The sequence below is a fragment of the Pinus tabuliformis genome, chromosome 2_2 (assembly GCF_031772625.1).
Source record: "Pinus tabuliformis cultivar Carrire ecotype Pingquan chromosome 2_2, CPIR1, whole genome shotgun sequence".
Lineage (NCBI taxonomy): Eukaryota > Viridiplantae > Streptophyta > Pinopsida > Pinales > Pinaceae > Pinus > Pinus tabuliformis.
In genome coordinates, this window is record NC_142300.1 from 738,564,542 (window position 1) to 738,584,702 (window position 20,161).

Consider the following 20,161-nt stretch of genomic DNA (forward strand, 5'->3'; position numbering starts at 1 on the left):
TTTGTGTTATGAACATTCCAACATCGGTTTGAGTTAATTGAAGTCCAAGAAAGAAAGAAAACTCTCCAATCATTGACATTTCTTGGGAAATTTGTGATTCATATCATCATTGTTGCTACCAAAAATCATATCATCCACATATACTAGTGTCATCAGCAAGTTGTCTTTGTCCATCTTCATGTAAATATTTCCTCGCAACTCCTCTTTTGAATCCCTGTTGTTGAATATATTGATCCAATATAGCATTCCAAGTTCCTTATTTTATGACAAATCAAACCCTTTTGGTTGTTCCATGTATAATTCTTCTTTCAGATCTCTACTTAGAAAGGCAGACTTCATATCCGTCTAATAGACTTTGAAGCTTTTAGAACAAGAAAATTATAAAAACATCCTTATAGCCTCTAATCCGGCAACAGAGCAAAATTCTCTTCAATGTCAATTCCTTCAATTTGAGTGTATCCCTTGCACACCAATCTTGCCTTATTTCTGATGATTTGTCCATCTTCATTCATTTTGTTCTTATACACCCACTTGGTTCCTATGACATTATTATCCTTTGGATGAGGTACTAGTTCCCATGTTCCATTATTTTCATTTTTGTTTATCTCTTCTTCAATTTCCCTTATCCAATGTGGATCCTTGCTTGGGTGAAATCCTTTGGTTCAACTAGGGATAGTAAGGCAATATCATTCATTTTTGATGTGTTTTTCATCTTTCTTCGAGTTTGTATTCCACTATCCACATCCTCAATGATTTTGTATTTTGGATGGTTTTTTTGTACAAACTTTAACTTTGATGGTGTTTGAGATGGTTCCTCCTTTTGATATTCCAGCTCCTTCTCTTCTTTTGCAACACCTTCCTCTAGATATGCAAGGATAGGGTCGTCTTCATTGGTTTGAACTACTTTTTCAGGAAGAGCATCTTCTTTATTTACATCGATGCTTTCAACTATCTTCTGTAAATAACTGTTGTAACATTTGTAGGCCTTGCTTCTTAATGAGTATCCAAGGAAAATTCCTTCGTCGACACGTGAATCAAATTTTCCTAGTGAATCCTCGATAATATTCATAAAGTATTTGCTTCCAAATATTTTGAAGTGTTTCGCAAAAGCGTGCCTTCCTTTCCATATTTCATGTGGATTTTAATCATTGTTTACCCACAATTGAGCCATGATATAGATTGTTTCCCCAACTGCCTTCCTCCAAAATTTTCCATGTAAATCACCTTCCAATAACATTGTTCTTGCAGACTCTTGTACATTTATGTTATTTCTTTCTACTACATTTTGTTGTGGAGTCCTAGCAAAAGAAAGTTCCCTTTTGATTCCATAGGTTTCATAGAATTCGTTGAATTATCCTGAGTTAAATTCCCCACCTCTATTCGTTCTTAAGCATTTTATCTTCAACTCACTTTCATTTTAACTGTTGCTTTGAAAGTTTTAAAACAATCTAGTAATTATGGCTTATAAAAAATACCCACGCCATTCTATTATAATCATTTATAAATAAAATGAAGTACCTTTATCCTTGTAGAGATGGAGTAGGGAAAAATTTAGGGGCGAAATTTCACAAATGAGCTATTTTTTGGACATTTTCTGAAGAAAAATTATCTCCAATTTGGTTAAAAATTCGTCTTTTTTACATATAAATGAATGATATTCGCCAAAAATTTACCAATTTTAATAGTAAATTACATGTTTTTTATTGAATATTTTTCCACATTCTATACATGTGAATTTTCAAACCAGAATAGCCGCCTACAATACTATATATAGGAAAATATTTAAATCCTTAAAAAATACCCCGAGTTGGAGTTTTGGTTAGACCACACAGATCTGCATGAATGATTTCCAGAGACTTTGATGTCGAGCATGTCGATTTTTGTAACTATGGTCGGTCTTCATATTGTATAATTGAGTCCTTAATGTATTTGCAAGCATGTCTTCATGCTAGAAACAAAAAGGAAATTTTTAAAAGACATGTTCTTCATGTCAAATGTGAAAAAGAAAAATCAAATCTTTTGAAAAAGGATTTTTGGCCTCCTCTTAGTCAAGTTAGCCCCAAATGCTAAGGTTGGCTCTAGCAAAAGGCACACCTATTCGGCCATGCAAAAAGTTATATTAAGACCTCTGATCCCTCCCATTAGAGCAACAATTCGGATCATCTATGGATGACAAGTTCAGACCTTTCTGAGGTAACCTAATCTGAGCCAAGCAACAGATTTGAGGCAAAAAAGAAGCTCATATCTAAGGCAAGAAGGGCCTATTTTGAGGCTAGAACGAAGGTCTGAGAAGAGAATATTTTGAAGGCCAAATTTCAAAGCATGTGAAGGGAAGATTCTGAGCCAAGCAAAGGGAAGATATTGAGGTCAGCAAAGGGCATATTTTGAGGCCAATGAATCCCATACTCTAAGCTATCAAAGTATTATACATGAGAGCTAGAAGAGCAACATTTTTTAGGAAACAACAAAGCATGTCTCTTGGGCCATATTGACTTGACTAAGATGTGTCTTTGTTGAATTGGATATTTCTCTATTGAAAAGGTTGTTGGCTTTTTCCCTATGTGGGGTTTTCCTAAGGTAAAATAATGTGTTCTTGTGTGGTTATCTTTTCATGATCTTCTGGCATATTTTTAATTCAATGGAAAAACCTGTGAGCAATTTATGAAACCGACGTTTCGGACTAGCTAGGTGAGTCCATCATCAGGGTAATGAGATCTGTATTTTGAGAAGAGAGAGCCAAGAAAATTGTGAACCTATTAATAGAAGGATGGAGAGATAACTAAGGGGAGGTGAGGTCGGCTAGATTTCCATGTATTTATAGATAAATTAATTAAATTAATTTTAATTTTGTTTTTAAATTTTATTTTAGCTAAAAACTAAATTAAAAATAACATTAATCTGACCTAAATTAAAAATAAAACTAAAAACTAATTTTACCTAAGTTAATTTAACCGAAATTAATCTAAATTAAATTATTTATTTAACCTAAATTGATTTAATCTAAATTGATTTAATCTAAATTAATTTAACCTAAAATAATTTACTTTTAACCTAAATTAAATTAATATACCTAAATTAAATTAAATTAATTTAATTTAAAAAATAAATAAATTAATAAATAGATAAATTAATTAATTGAACCTAAAATACTTTACTTTAACCTAAATTAATATACCTAAATTAAATAAATTAATTTAATTTTTAACCTAAATAAAAATTAATTGAACCTAAATTAATTTTAATTAGGTTAAATTAATCTAACCTAATAAATTTTTGTTTTAATCTAAGTTAAATTAGTTTACCTAAATTAAAAATAAAATTCAAATTAATTTAACCTGAATTAAATTAATTTAAACTAAATTAAATTACTTTGACCTAAGTTAAGTTAAATTAATTTAACTTAAGATAAAGCTAAATTAAAGTTAGAATAAATTTAAACCAAATTTAAGTTACAATTAATTTAATTTAATTAATTAATCAAATTAATTTTAAATTTAGTTTAAATTTTGCTTTAATTAGTTAATTAATTTTTATATATATATAATTTTAATTTTAATTAAATTTGATTTTTCTTATTGAAGTTTTTTGTGTAATTTTTTTATGATCAACAATGAATGCAAGATAAGATTAATCTAAGAAATAATCAGAAGAAACAATTATTAGTTTGGAGAATTATTAAAATTCAACATGGCATCAGAGGTTTGGGTGAAGAGTGGTCATATTTTTGAAGAAAAAGGAAGCCCTAATCAAAGCCTTAGACCGAACTTGTTACAGAGGTCAAATAATCTCATAAAATTCGATATGGATGATGCCCTAGTTCTCTTTTACAAATCAAAGTTCTAATTCTAATAGGACTAAAGGCTTCAAACCTTCGATAAACCTCAATGTAGACCGAATACCTCAAAAAATATACTTAGATCAAAAGATTGAAAATCTCAAAGTCTTGATTTATCTCCAAGAGAAAAGAACGCCAAGGTTTCAAGGTTTAACTTTAGATAGGCCGAGCTCCTTGCCTTACCTCGAGAAGTCTATTTGTAAGGAGTAGAACACAAGATATCCTCAGTATCGAGCTTCAAAAGTAGTTGTAGTTGTTTTATTTCCATAATACTGGAGTCTAGGATAGAATCTTAAATCAATGACACTACCAATCCAATTATCACAACAAGACTACTTTACACAGTGGAACCATACACAGCAGTAAATCTACTAGTGCACAAAATACACACAACTTTTCACAAATTTATACAACAACCCAACATCATTATATTAATCAAACTGATAGTACAATAGTTTAGGGCTCCCGTACCAGGGATAATGGCCCTCATACATCCACTAATACAAGACAACAACAATTATGGCTTGGTGTTAGTACTTTGATAACCAATCTACCCTAAAAAAAGTACTTTAACTATCTAGCTGATGTATAGCTCTTCACAATTTCCTTGGTCATACCCTGAAAACACATGTCTAGTCCTTCGGCTCCCAATATGCCTATATCAATGAACCAACTCCATTAGGTCATTGAACTCAACTCCACCTGCTCTCTTGTTGACCGTTAGTCCTTCAACGCATCAACACATCGAGACTCCTGTCAAGTTGTTCACAACTCCATTTGTCAGCTTCCCACTGCTGCTCCTTAGCTCTTTTGGGACTTTCTTCCCACTAGTGCCTTCTTATGTTGCCCGATGAAGACACACTTACGAGCGGAGGGTTTCCCACTATCACTGTTGAATATCCTTCTCCAACAATGAACTTAGGGCATGGAGGACTGTCAAACTTCTGTTGTAGATATCCTTCTCCACAAGGAAATTCTAGGGCTATAAATTTCTCTTGGTTGATTATACCTTTGAGCTCTTCTTCTGCCATTTCTAACAATCCATTACTCCAAGAGACTTGTTCCTTAGGGCTTGAAGCAAGCCTCTACAACCCTCCACAAGTTGTTCTTTAGGCTGCTCTAACTCTTCTACTTCTAGCAGACCTAAAGTCCTCCTTAAGTTACTGCACTTAGGACCAATTTGGTCCACTCTCACACTACCCTCCAACAATCCACGAGTGTCCAATCAAACTATCTAACCTGGACACTACATCCACTAGAAAATCAACATCAACAAGATACCATCTGCAACATATTGTTGTTGTCCTATTGCCTTGGAATTTTTGCTTCCTTGAGCTCTAGTTAGGGCTAACATCACGCTGCTACAACACCTAAAACATTTCTCCAGTCACTTTGTTTTCCCTTCCAAACTGGCTACCCTTCTTCGTTGTCATATTTATGGCCCATGTATTATTTAGACCTTGGAAAAATCCACAAGCCATCTAACACAAACAGACCTACTACATGGATGGATTTTTCCTTCTAACAAGGGATAACAATGTTATGCTTGGAGAGACTACGGCTACAGTAGAGGAGCCTTGCTAACCCTCTTAGCCCACTCAAACTGACTTCCCACACTTGTTGTAACTACAATAATCCCTACGGCTCAAAACAGAGACCAAATACATATAAAAACAATCACATAACAGTACCTTACATCTCTCATACCTACAGCTTAGCTCCTCAAGGAATCTGCACCCTAAAACAGAGAGATTCTTCCCAAAACTTGTGCTCCTTTCTTCCTTGCTTCCTTGCCTCAGATTCATTGTAGTTTCAGAGTTATTTCTTTGATTTTTTATGCACTTGGATGTTCAATAAGCTCCCATCTCACCTCTATTTATATCTTCCTCTAGAGAAATGACTATTCGTTCCAAGAGGTTCCTTCAACTAAGGCCGACTTGAATCTACTAGCCCTTTTGCCCACATATTATTTCAAAAAATTAATATCTTAACTTCTAGACCTCTACTCTAGATGATTATCGTTGCCCCTTGTTCGTCTAAGGGTCTTATGTCATCTCAAATCATCACATGTCAAAATATCCTCATGGTTTTGACCCAACTTATTTGGGTGCAAAGCCCCAAGCTTGGTTTCAAGCCCACAAAGCACTTTTGTGTCATTCCAAACCCCAAACCCTAGGGCTTGGAGTACCTCCCAAGTACCAAATCTCAATAGTAGTAACCTGAAAAAAAATCATCATGTTTGGTTGAAGAGGTTGAGAATTTGAGAAAGATGGATGAAAGGCAATTTGAATTGTTGCGTTATAAGAGAAATATACAAGAAGAGGAAGCATAAATTTGTCTTCATGGATTACGAGTCTACAAATAAGAGGTATGTATCAAACACAAAATTGCTAAGAGTAACTTGTGTTTCTTTGACTCATTCTTGAAAGGATCATGTTAAATATTTGTAATATGATCTCTATCCAGAACTCTCCTTGACACTATTAATCTCTAGCTTAATAAAATTAAAGTTGAATACCTTGAAGTTTGAAAAATTCTTAAGGTTGTACAAACTATTATGCAACTTGCATATAATCTACAGTATTGTCAAACGAAAGACATTTTGATATGACCGTATCACAAATTTGGATTAATATATATTTTAAGTCGATATATTATGATCAGAAGCAGGATGTTGTTCAAGACACTAAGAAATTCCAAGTCGCATTTAAAAGAATAGTAGCATACCATCTCTTGTAGATTAAAGGCAGAGGAGTTGGAAAAGGGAACCATTAATAGTATAAGAATCCACGAAGTATGTGTTGATCTTGTGAAAATACACGATACCATAAATTTGTTATGTCATATGGATGCTAAGTCCTAGAAAGTCACATGATAAGGTACAGCATGACTTGTAAGAAAGGTTGAATCTCTATCTCATACAGATTGAAAGAACTCATCAATGCAATATTGTATCAATAAGAAATCTTTAAAAGGATAAAATATGTTAAATTTCCTTCATTGTTGACGTATAGCCTTCAAACAAGTATCGTTGTATTTGAAATAAAAATTGTCTCGAACACATGCTTCCCTCGTATTCCAAAATAAGTTATGCATACAAGGTATTTGTAAGAAAGGTATATATTTTATGATATAAGGGTACTCAATGTTAAAAGAAAGAAAGAATGTAACATTGTTACTTGAAGTAATCTTGCTTATAAGAGATTGAGTCCCTCTCCAAGATCAGAAATTAAAATCTCTCTTGAAGAAATCCATTTGCATAGAATAAAATGAATAAAGATATATTGTTTTGAACATGTGCTCCATCTTGTAATTGGATAGCGTTTAGTTTCAAATGATGAAGGTTACTCCTTGCACATTGTAAGAAGAATTGTTGTTGCTACAATGTTTTGAAGCCAAGCTACTTGGCTGAAGATAATCGGTTGATCAGTGACAAGGACAACATGTCAAGTCTAGAATTTGTAAACCTTAGTATGCAAAGGGATTTGGACAAGAAATCCCTAGGGTTTGTGGATAAAACGCTAGGATTAGATGTTTCCACTAAAAGTAGAAACCCTAGCTTTTGTAAGGAAAGAATAGCATTAGGATGATGATGTGGATAAGCTACAAGATGGATGTAAGAGGGTGTTGATATCTTTTCAAAAGATAAATATCATATATCTCTCCTATTTATTACTACTGCTATTGATTTTACTAATAGTTAGTCTCTTGTCTTTGAATTCTTTGTTTGGTTTTACTTGTTCTTCCATAACCTCTTAGTGAATATTGCAACTAGATAATGAAGGTTGTCAAATCTTTGGTAGTAGATGGAAGAACAAAGTAAAGTTGTGACAAGAGGCTCTCATAGGAATAGGGATTTGATGAGAGAAATTGTACTTAGAGGGAGCAGACAAGACTAGCAAGATTGAAGATCTATACTGGAAAGAAGTCAGTGGTGACTTCCAAGACAAAGTATGATTGGATGGCAAGAAGTACAAAGCAGAGGATTATCTCAGTGAAAGGGAAGAAGACTATAAGGTCAAGTACACTTCTATTAAAAATTTATTATCTTTAGGATTTATGTTGAAAACTACATTAGATCAATGTAGAGATTGACTTTGTTGATGAAAGAAGAAGTGTATGTAAGAGTTACCTTAAGCTTGTGAGGTACATGATGAAGTCTTATAATTGTGATTAAGACTTTGTAAAGGCCCTTCAAATTTGATACACTTGGACTGATGGATCAAGGTTGATCCTATATGATTTGTTGGAAAATGTAGAAAATCTCATGTGTGAGTAGGAGCAGCCCTGACTGAAAGATTTGTTTTAGAGGAGGCGATGAAGGCTTTCTCGTGACCCCTTGCCTTAGCTTAAGAGGGAGCTGATCTTTGGATTCAAAGTAAATATTTTGACTAGATATGCATCAGTGGCAGAGGGAGAAACTAGGATTTCCATGGCAGGATATGTTCCAGAAAAAAACACCCAATTAGGGTAACTTGAAAGTAGCCGAGATGATGGATCAAAGGAAGAAGATAAGTATATGGTTGAGCAAAGGAATATAGCGTATGTTGGAGTACCAACATTGTACAATTGATCATAGCACATTCAGTTACGGTCCAAGACATGATTCAAATAGTGATACACAATTGGAAGGATATTGATCTGTAAACTGTCGTAGATATTCCACTGGAAAATTCGTTACAACATAATTGTCGTGGATTTTACTATAAATAGTGCATGCATGCGAATCGAAATTATGCAGAAAATAGAGAATGAAAAAATAAAATCTCACACACATATATAACACAAGATATGCTATGGGAAACCCTTTTGGCAGAAAAACCCAGCTAGAAGGTGAGGTCGCTCCGCTCTCTTTCTCTGTCTGGAAATATGGCTACGAGTACAAAGAAGTATGGCAAGTGGCCCATGGGATGCTACAGTGCACAAATCCTCTCTACATGATCTACCTCTTATCCCTCTTGGTTATTTTCTCTTAGCTATGGAACAAACGAACTCGAAAGAATGGAATCATTTTTCCTCCTAATGGCCCGGTTATAGCACAGCCCGATAGCCTGCTTGTGGTTAGATTTGACTACCTCAACTCTTAACCAAAGTTACAATATAAACTCTTCTAAATTATTCTACATCATAATCACATGGCGAGCCCCTTTTCCATGAATAATGGGGGCTAACATGGCGTCTTCTCGAACTGTGGTGGTGAAAACAGGAAGGTCAACTTTTCACTGGCATAATTTTTGCATATAGACTTTGGTTGGCGTGTTTCTTGCATCATTGGAAAGGTCTTTGTGTGTAGAATAGCATGAAAAGGTGTGACGCTAAAGCACCAAAGTATTACTTCCAAAAACCATTGTTTGATGCCTCAAAATGCTCCCAGAAGGTTTCAAACCTTGTTTTGCCAAACTGGGTCCCGCTAGTAAAAATGGCCTTGTGAGCTGATTCCTCCACTTTTTCCACTTTGAAACCATCGAGATGGATGAAAAACAATATAATGATGAAATCCATATCACATCTCCCTATTTTGGGAGGCTTTTGGTCCCCAAAAGCTTCTACGAAATGAAGTGAGGAAATGCTTCCTCCATCTCCTCTCTAGTGTACCATTTAGCTTTGCATGGAAGTTGTCCTTTCAACCCAATTTTCCAAGGGTCATGCTACTCCGACCTTGTACTTTTGGACCTCTTCTACAAAACCGTGTTTTTCCCCACATTGAGGTTTTTCCCTAGCATCCGCCAAATATTGTGTCCTTTTGTCTTAACTTGTCTTCTGCTTATTATTTATGTTCTATCTTCATTTACTATCATGTTAATGTGATTGCTAATCTGGAAATTGATTTGGGCTAATAAGAAAAATTGAAGTAAATTTCTCTAAAGCATAGAACATACCATTGTTATCTAAAATTAACACCTTCCTCACTGCATCAAGACAACACCCATAGCATACCCACTCACATAAGTTTGTCCTTCAAAGGGTCACTGCAAGTTTGATAATCCCAGAACTGGTGCTTAACTGGTCTTCTTATTTAGCTCCTCGAAATCCCTCTACTAACCCTTTCCCCACTGGAAACTATTGCCACTTGTTTTTATGGTGTGGAATGGTGTTACTACCGCTAGAAATGAAGCCATGAGTTTCCTCAAGTGTTTTGTTTCCCTAATGAAACTTTTGGCCTCATAAACATTACTAGGCACCAACCATTTCGTGATAGCCTCCATCTTGGCAGGATCTATCTTCAGTTCTCCTACACCAATCACATACCCCAAATACACCAAATATTGTTGTGCAAACTCACACTTCTTGAGATTTCCTAGCAGTTGGTGCTTCTTTAATGTCTCTAGCACCTACGTCAAATGTGAGATGTGCTCTTCCTAGGTAGAATTGTATAGCAGTATATCATCCAAATAGACAATAACAAATGAATCTATAAAAGGGTGTAGTACATCATTCATTAATCTCATAAACATAGTTGGTGCATTACATAGGCTGAAGGGCATGACTAACCACTCATACAAACCTTATCTAGTTTTGAAGGTGGTCTTCCACATATCTTCTTCTTTCACTGAAACCTGGTGATATCCAAAATTTAAGTCCATCTTAGTGAAGTACTTTACTTGTTGCAACTGATCCAACAGATCATCTATCATGGGCAAGGGTATTTGTTCTTGTGCGTGATTTTGTTCAATGCCCTATAATCTATACACATGCACCAAGTCTTGTCCTTCCTTGGCACAATGATGATGGGTGAACCACATGGTAATGTACTCGGTCAAATGACACCTTGTTCTAATGGTTGTTGCAACTGTTTCTTCACCTCACTTGCTTTTATGACAGAATTCCTGCATAGCCCAATGTTTAGCAATGGGGAACCCGACAATCGTTGGATCTCGAGCTCCATTTCCCTCTTAGGTGGTAATCCTTTAGACTCTCGAAACACATCCTTCTATGTCTGTAGCAACTCTTCCATTTGTTGTTTCTATTTCTTAGTACATCCCTCCAGGGATGTCTTGCCTCTTAATGACTCTTCTATAAAGTGACTTTCTCTTAAAAACAATAAAACATGCTTCTTGTTGGAACTAGTCAATTTCTTGGCTCGGTTGGTACTTACCAGTGAAATTTTCTACTTGCCTTTGTACACGTTGATGATGAACAATTTTCCATCCTTATCGAGCTGGTACTGGGTGGCTCTCTACATGAATTTGCATCTCGCATGTACATGTAAGGACTCACAAATACGACTCCACATACATCAAGGGGAGCCACATCTAGTTCTACTTCATCAATAAAATCAGCACTTCCAGCAAATCTAATTTTCCCCTATTTTGTTACAAGTTCAGCTCTGCATCCTTATTTACCCACCCATTGGATATGGGTTTGGATGACCATGAACTTCCAGCCCCAACTTCTTGACCAGCTATGTTGCAATTAGATTCGTCTGTGAACCTGAGTCAAACGAAGCATCAACCTTTGTCTTCTTGACCTATATCTTTATATGGAAGAGTTTGGTCATTTCTTTCTCTTCCTACTGCTAAAGGCTACTCATATTCACGTCCTACATTGTCATACAAACGATCTTCTCCTCCACGTCTGAGTTTCTTTTAACATGGTTGCTCGAATCAGTGTCCATGAGATTATTCTTCGTATTATCTTTATTTTTGTTCTTCAGGTTCAACTCTGGATGCAACTTCCATCACTTCTCCTTTGTATGGCCATCAATGTTGCAGTGGTTGTTGGGATCTTCGCACTGGTGTGTAGTGGTTTCCCTTTTACCTTTTCCCACTTTTTGCTTCTTCTTCCCCTCCTTAGAAACGTCTTGTTACTCATGCTTTGATCCACTTGATTGTGCTCTCTTCAAGGCTATGTTCTCGAGCTACTGTACCTGCACAAAAGCCTTGTCCACTAATTTGGGCTTGAGCAGCATCACTTGCTTGTGCAAATGGCTATGTAGACCCCCAAGTACTTGAGGAGTACATATGGGTTCTTTGGGGAGATATCCATCATTATTTCCATCTTTCTAAACTTTGTGGTGTACTATTGCATGTTTTGCCCCAACTTTTTCTTGAAGTAGTACCACCAAATCCACCAGTCCTCTACATACCCAATAGGGTAAAATTGTGACTTAATGAGGGTTTTGAAGTCCTCACACTTAGTCACCAAAGACTCTTCCTCCAACCTTGGGGTCTCCAGGTGGCTCTCCCACCAAGTCAGGACATGGCCCTCTAATTTTAAACACGCAAATGAGATCTTTTGTCCTTCCTCAAATTTTATGGATGTTACAATACACTTTCAATTGTTGCAACCAATGATTCAACTTCAGAGTGCCGATTTCACCATGGTACAACTTGATATCGACCTTTGCTTCCATTTTAAATAGGGGTTTTGATTGATTCACGGCACTCAAAATGGGTTGATCTTTTTTTGGTTCTTTCTTCGATTGATTCTTCGTTTCTTCTCGATCTTGTGATCCCCCTTCTGATTGATCCTCCATATTTGAACCCCCATCTTCTCCAAATATCCCAAGCTTATTGCTCAAGGCTTCTATGAGGAGATTTTCATTGTGATTTATGTCTGTGACTTGTTGTTCCAATGGCAAAAACCTCACCTCTGCAAGATCATGAGTGTCATTCACAGATTCATCAGCCATGATTGGGGTTTTGCGATTTTCGGCTCTGTTGATCTAGATCCCCAGCAAATCTCCACAAAATACCCAAGGAAAGCTACTCTAACACCAATATGATCTGTAAATTGTCGTGGATATTCAATTGCACAGTTCATCACAACAAATCTGATAATATTATATTTAAAATATGAAATTCTACACTATTACAGTTTTATTAAATTTATATATTAGTAGATTTTACTGTAAATAGTGCATGCATGTGAATGGAAATTATGTAGAAAATAGAGAATGCAAAAAAAAAGCTCAGACACACATAAAACACAAGATAAGCTTTGGGAAACCCTTTTGGGAGAAAAACCTAGTTGGATGGTGAGGTTGCTCCACTCTCTTTCTTTGTCTAGAAATATGACTATCAGTACAAAGAAGTATGGCATGTGGCCTGTGGGCTGTTACAGTGCACAAGTCCTCTCTCTGTGTTCTTCCTCCTATCCCTCTTAGTTATTTTTGCTCAGCTATGGAACAAATGCCCAATACTCTGCTAGTGGTTAGGTTTGACTACCTCAACTCTAGACCAGAGTTACAATATAAACTCTTCTAGATTCTTCTACATCATAATCACATGGCTAACCCATTTTCCGTGAATAATAGGGGTTGACGTGGCATCCTCTCAAACTATGATGGTGAAAACAAGAAAGTCAATTTCTAAGTAGCATAAATTTCACATACAGATTCTTATTGATGTGCTTCTTGCAACATTGGAAAGGTCTGTGTAGATTATAATGAAAAGTTGTGGCACTAAAGTGGCAAATTCTTACCCCCAAAAAACATCGTTTGATGCCTCAAAATTCTCCCGGAAAGTTTCAGACCCTGTTTTGCCAAACTGGGTTCCTTTAGTAAAAATGGTCTTGTGAGTTGATTCATCCACATTTTCCACTCTCAAAGCATCGAGATTGATGAAAAACAATATAATGATCCACTCTGGATCATATACATAGATTATGAATAGGCAGGTAGTGGAGATGATAGGAAGAGCACTTCAGGAGGATGCTTCAGTGTGGGCTACAATCTCATGAATGAGAAAGAAGCAGAGATTTTTTGCACTCAGAGGTTGAATACGTTGCATGGCGAGTTGTGAAGAAATATGGCTCCAACTTGAAAATAGGCTAATCAAGTGAAGTGACAGCATGATTACAAGTCAAGACACCTTGAGATCAAGTACCAAGATGTGGTACAGGAAGAGAACAGTATACGTCCAATATTATCAAGTAGATTTTCCCAAGACAAGCTTGTCTCTCTCAACAAGAGGGAGTGATGTAACATCAGCATCAAAGGATAGTCATGGCCCTATACCTCTCAGTGAGAGAGAGTATTGATATGATAGCATCACAGACAATCATTCTCCCTCGACCTTCTCTTCTTCCTTTGATTTTCTTTTCTTTTTTTTCTAAATTCGGATTGTTTGTTTCTATTTTAGGTGTAGAGATCGATTTTGTTATGTTTTGAACTTCATAGACTCCTTTATATAGTTGTCCAGGATGGTGAAAAATTGCCACACAAGCCGACTTGACAAGGAGGGCTGACTTGGACATCTATTTGACTCTTTTTTACTAAAAAAAAATTCCTTTTTTCTTTTTTTTCAAATGTGAAATATGACAAGACTCAAATACAAACTCCTCTCTTTTTTACCTTTCTAGCAGGAAGAACATGCTTGACCAAAAATTAAATAATAATAAATACATCAATAATTATATTACATTATGAAGACTGACATTAATTATAGTTTTCAACAAGATGCTTGTAAACCCAAGCCTTTCATTTATTTCATCATCTATCTCCTCGTTGGTTTAATGGCATTGTTGTGTAGACATTGAATAGAGGCGATGCAAGAAAATACACTTTGGTTGCATCTGCACCTTCTCTATTAAAGTTCTTGTAGCATTTGCATGAATAGTTACCAGGCATGTCTTCATTCACTTACATCTTCTATTAGAAATTGATCAATGATTATTGGTCTCCACCATTCAATACATGTAGTGAATTTAATTTCACTAAATCTTCAATAATATTTCTTTACCCAATTCACTCACATAGTCACTTAATTCTACCAATTCCGGTTTTTAGGAATTCTTCAATGATCCTACACATTGACACTTCATACACATAAGATATGAAATTTAATTTCATTAACAAAACTTGTTCATACAAAATACTCAAAATATTTGTTTCTTTTCATTCACACTCTATGGCATGTTTTTACATTCATTTATTCTCTCCTTTCCTCACACTTACTCTGTTTTTTATTGTCCATAGCCTTACAATAGATAGAATTTAGAACATCACAAATTTTTCTAGATCCTAAAATCACTCCATTACTCACTCATAAATCACTCCATAAATTAGATATTTTTAAATTCTAAAATCACTCAACCTATCCCTAGAATCCCTCATGTTTTTCAATGAAAAATAATTTTTTCCTTACGAACAAAATCTCATGTATCCATAGCTTTAATAAAACTATGACTCATTAGTTCTAAAACTCATAAAATATAGCAACTTGAAAAATACAATTTATTTACATGGAAGAATATAAATTCTTCTCAAAAATCAAGACCCATTTTTTAAAGTTTTTTCACATTGAAGACTTAATGGCTTGGAAGCTCTAATGCATCAAACCTGTGTCATTAATTCCCGAATCCTCCTAGATCCCAAACTTTGTACTGTAATTGATCACCTCCTCCTTCATGTTGTTGCTCTATTTTTGTTGTCATTGTCTTCTTCAACCTACTAGGTTTCCAAGCTCTATGTTGTAGTTGTCCACTCTTTTTGTTGATTTACTCTTGTACATTTATTTTCCTTTTGTAGTTAACTACCCTTCTTATATTAATGTGCAATTTCTCATGCACTTTCAACATCAGTATTCTCATCCTGTCAATTTCCGTGTCCAAAATTTCCTTTTGCTAGGACATGCTATTATCACCACTTACTTGTAACTAAGTCTCTATTTTAAAATATTTTATGACCTTAATGGTCATTTCATTATTTTCGTAACCTCTCTGCTCACACTCTTCATCATCATGAATCTTTTCCAGGATATTTAAGACACTTGAATGTCTAGTCCCCTATTACTCCACAAATGATAGAGTATCGCCTTCTTCGGAATTATCAATTCTGACTTCATCTTCATTATTGTCATCAAATAAAATTCTCTAATTAATATCCTCAGAACTCTTACTATTTTCTTCATATAATGCCTTAATCACTCCTATGCCTACAACTTTCATGCAGTACTCTCCACCAATCCTTGGATTGATCAATCATTCTTCCAACATCCTTAGCTCTTCTTCAAAATTTGTCAGCATTAAGTTTGAATGTTGCTCTTCCTCTTTATGCTCCCTTTAACTATCTCCATGAGCCAATTCTTCTTTGTCCTCTACAATGACATGTTTCTTTGATTGTCTACCAGTGATCTCTTCGTTCATTAATGTATGGTTCTCATCATGGTTTTCTTCATGAGAGAATGCCACCTCATCCTCTATTAGAATGAAATTATGAGTTTGTCTTCATTCTATGCCTTGAGAAGACATTTCTTTTTCTTCCTTCACCTTCATGACAGTTCTAGGTGACTGTCCATCACCATCCACAAAATAACCCAGCAATGGTCCTTGCTCTCGTTCACAAATGCACGAAATCTTCTCGATTGCCTTGAGCTCTTCACTCCTTTGTTGACTACTTAACCTATGTTTTAGCTTCACCTGTAACTTGTGCCACTTCACCTTTTTTCATAGCACCCATCCGCATCTTTGGTCTTCAACATCTTGTTGTAGCAGCTCCATAAGCACATTCAACCGTGCTTTCATTTTAGTGAGTTCCCTATTAAACTCTTCATCACTCATCTTCCTATTTATGTCATTTTCCTTGACATCTTTTTTCCTTCTCTTGTGGCTTTCACCTAAACCTTTGAAATGACCCTCTATGGTCATCCTTCCCTCTATCTTTGTGAGCTTCTCCATGCTCAACAGTGATCTGCAACCAAGCTTCTCCTCTGTAGCAATTCTCCTCTTCTTGCTACTCAATACCTCATCAATCTTTCTTCACTAGCTTGACCTTTTGGTATTTTCTTTGGTTCTCTCCTTAGAACCTTCTCAAGCACTCCTTTGCTCCTTTGGTTGTTGCACTTACTCAGTTTACTTCTTTTGAGAACTTCTACTTGTTCCCTGCTTCCTCTACTACAAGGTTCTTCTGCCACAATTCTTTCTTCACTTGTTCTCTTTGTCACAACTTCCAAGCTATGATCCACTATCACTCTCCTTCAGCTACTACCTGCAAACATCAATTCCTTTACACAAATCAATTCATAAATATAAAGACCAATTTACCTATTGCATTGTTGCAATTCTCCAAGCTCCTACTACGCACTCTAATGTTTGTATAATCAGCTATCCTTTCTCCAATCTCAAAGAGCATAATCATCTCTGACTCTCTTCTCTGAAGTGATAACCAACTCTGATACCACTTAATGCAGGAAAATCCACTTTTCTAGTGTCTTCAACTTCTCCATTAAAGTTCTTGTAGCATTTTCATGAATAGTTACCAGACATGTCTTCATTTGCTAACATCTCCTTTTAGAAAGTGACCAACAATTCTTGGTCTCCAACATTCAATACATGTAGTGAATTTAATTTCACTAAATCTTCAATAATATTTCTTTGCCCAATTCACTCACATATGCACTTAATTCTACCAATTCCATATTTTAGGAATTCTTCAATGACACTGCACATTAGACACTTCATACACAAAAGATATGAAATTCCATTTTATTAACAAAACATGTACATACAATATACTCCAAACATTTGTTTCTTTTCATTCACTCTCTATGCCCTGATTCTACATTCATTTGGCCATTCTCCCCTTTCCTCACACTTACTCTCTTTTTTATTACCTATGGGCTTACAATAGATAGAATTTAGAAACATCATAGATTTTTCTAGATCCTAAAATCACTCCATTACTCACCCATAAATCACTCCATAAATTAGATTTTTCTAAATTCTAAAATCACTCAATCTATCCCTAGAATTCCTCATGCTTTTCAAGGAAACTTATTTTTTTCCTTATGGACAAAATCTCACCTATCCATAGCTTTTCTAAAACTATGACTCATTAGTTCTAAAACTCTTAAAATATGCCAACTTTGAAAATACAATTTATTTACATAGAAGAATATAAATTCTTCTCAAAAAGCAAGATTTGATGGCTTGGAAACTTTTTCACATCGAAGAATTAATGGCTTGGAAGCTCTTATGCTCATGCATCAAGAGGGAATGAGCCTCCTGAGTGGAGGGCTAGACTGCAAACTTGTTCTCATAGATCGTGTTGGCAGGTTCAACACGCATGAGGAAGTCGAGGAAAGAAGTCACAACAAGGAGAGATTTCATTCAATTCATGTATTCATGATTATTCACACGATGAAGTGTAGAGAGAGCATGGGATATTCACACACATGACAAGGAGGAGTGTACTAAGCAGAGGAGAATGCAAACTGGAATTGGCAATATTGTGGATCTGCCTAGAAGATTTAATCTCTCTAAGCTTGTGTTTTGCACTCATGAGATGGTTTTCCCTGTCTTGTTCATGCATGTGTTTGTGCTTGTGTGTTGTTTTGTTGAGGCATGTGTTGTTCTTGTGTGTTATTTTCCAAAGACAGTCTAGTGGAGTGGTGTTGCTTAGGTGCTAGCTAGGTTGATAAAGTTGTAAAGGCTTGCTCACTAATAAACACATGGTTAGTGGCTATCCTTGGGGCTAATAAATCACCAAGAAACTAGTTGGGGTTGATAAACTATTGACCAGGTTGAGACACTTAAGTACTAGCTGGGATTGATAAAATACCAAGTGTAGCCTTGGGGTTGATACACACTAGGGTTAGCACCAATTCATAAAGTACCTAGATAAGTGGACTCTTTAATCATGTGGCAGCTAATTCCAGTTGATAAACCTCCCACTATACATAAAGAATTCTTCTCCAAGAACTGAACTAAGACTGTGTTTTGGTTGAACCCTTGTGGTTGTTTCACTGATTTGAGAGTTCATGGGTGTTACAGTTAGGAGTTGTTGAGCAATCACTTGAGAAATGGACTCTACCTCCTAACAATTGTTGAGTCATCATTGGTGAGAGAACTCCTGAGCAATTACCTCCTTAGACGTTGAATCTGGCTTGGGGGTCGTTAGTTGCAAGAAAGATTGCATTGTAGTTGGCCTACAATTGGGTGGAGAGTTGAAGTCCCTCCCTTAGTTTCCAATCCTTCAAAGATAATACTACAAATGTTTACTTGTATACATGTTGCATTTGCATGTTGAAGGTTTTTGTTATATAACATCGAGTTTGAGTGTCAACATGGTTAATGAGGAAGATGTATTCATGCATGTGTTGCAATGGTATGTGTTGCATGATTATTCTCAAGGAAATGAGTTGGAGGCTTCCCGTGTATGCTAATATACTCTCTAAGTTGCTAAGTTATTATCATGTTTATTGTGGATAATTCATAATCTAATTCAATTATTGTAGTGCTTAAAAGTCCATGGTTATATATATATATATATACATGCTAGAGGAACTTTGTGCTTGGAAATTGCGAAGTCTGGTTGTTTAAGGAATGTTTGTTGCATGTTTTGAGTTAACATGGATCCTTGTTGTGCATTTAGTTAATGTTTCTTGGTTTTGGGAGCAATGCTTGGTATGATGCCTTTATGCATGGATATGTCGAGGGCCATGAGGAATGGTTTGGAACCTAAGTGGACAGGTCTAGTACTATTGTATTTGAATCTATAGGGTACAAAAGCCATGAATTTGGCGTGATTGCAATCCCTGAGTAGAAGCCATGGTTATGTTGTCATAGGTGTGTGTTATTTGATGGGTTGCACTTGTGATTCATTGTGTTGATGAATAGATGTGAATTATGAGTTTTATGTGAGAATGGGGCAGGACAAGACATTGGTCAAGTGCTTGAATAGGAAAAAAATATTAGGAAATTCTAGTTTTATAAGGTAGCAATCGCCTACAATTAGGGTTGGACTCGGTCTAGTCCGAGAAGGTCCAGAGGTTCGTGCATTTGGGACGAATAGCAAGAGTTACATCACTATTGGGCAAGACCCCAGATGGATCAAACTCAGATTATGTAAGCAATGGGCAGGCCCAAAAATGGGGTCAGGTCGCACTGAGGGTCTAAGAGCCCCAAGACTCTTTAAGTTGTGCGCTTAAATGTTAGTCTAGACCCAGATGTGGGCCAATCCAGGGTGCGTTGCAAAATGAATTGGTCAGGAGGTCCAGAGGTTTGAGACCTCCAATGGAACATGCGAGTCTACTAGTTTAGAGGCTCGAATGTGGGCCAAGGCCGAACTAGTGCATGGACAAAAGTTAGTCCAAAGCTCCAGGGTGTGAATCATGATTCAAGCGTTAAATTGAAATAAGGGACAGATTCCCAAAAATCAGTTATAACGAGAAATTTTTGCTTGACATGTTGTGGGTCAAACTCGTGGGCCCAGGTGGAATGATGATGTGGCGCATGCCGTGTGGGTGTATCAAAGGATTCGTGGGCACTCAAGGATGACATGGCCCACCTAGGTGAGGTGGGGTGCCATGTGGGTGCCATGTGGGTGCCACATGGCAAATTTATTGATGTGGCAAGGTTTAAAGTGATAAAATTTTAAATGTCCAT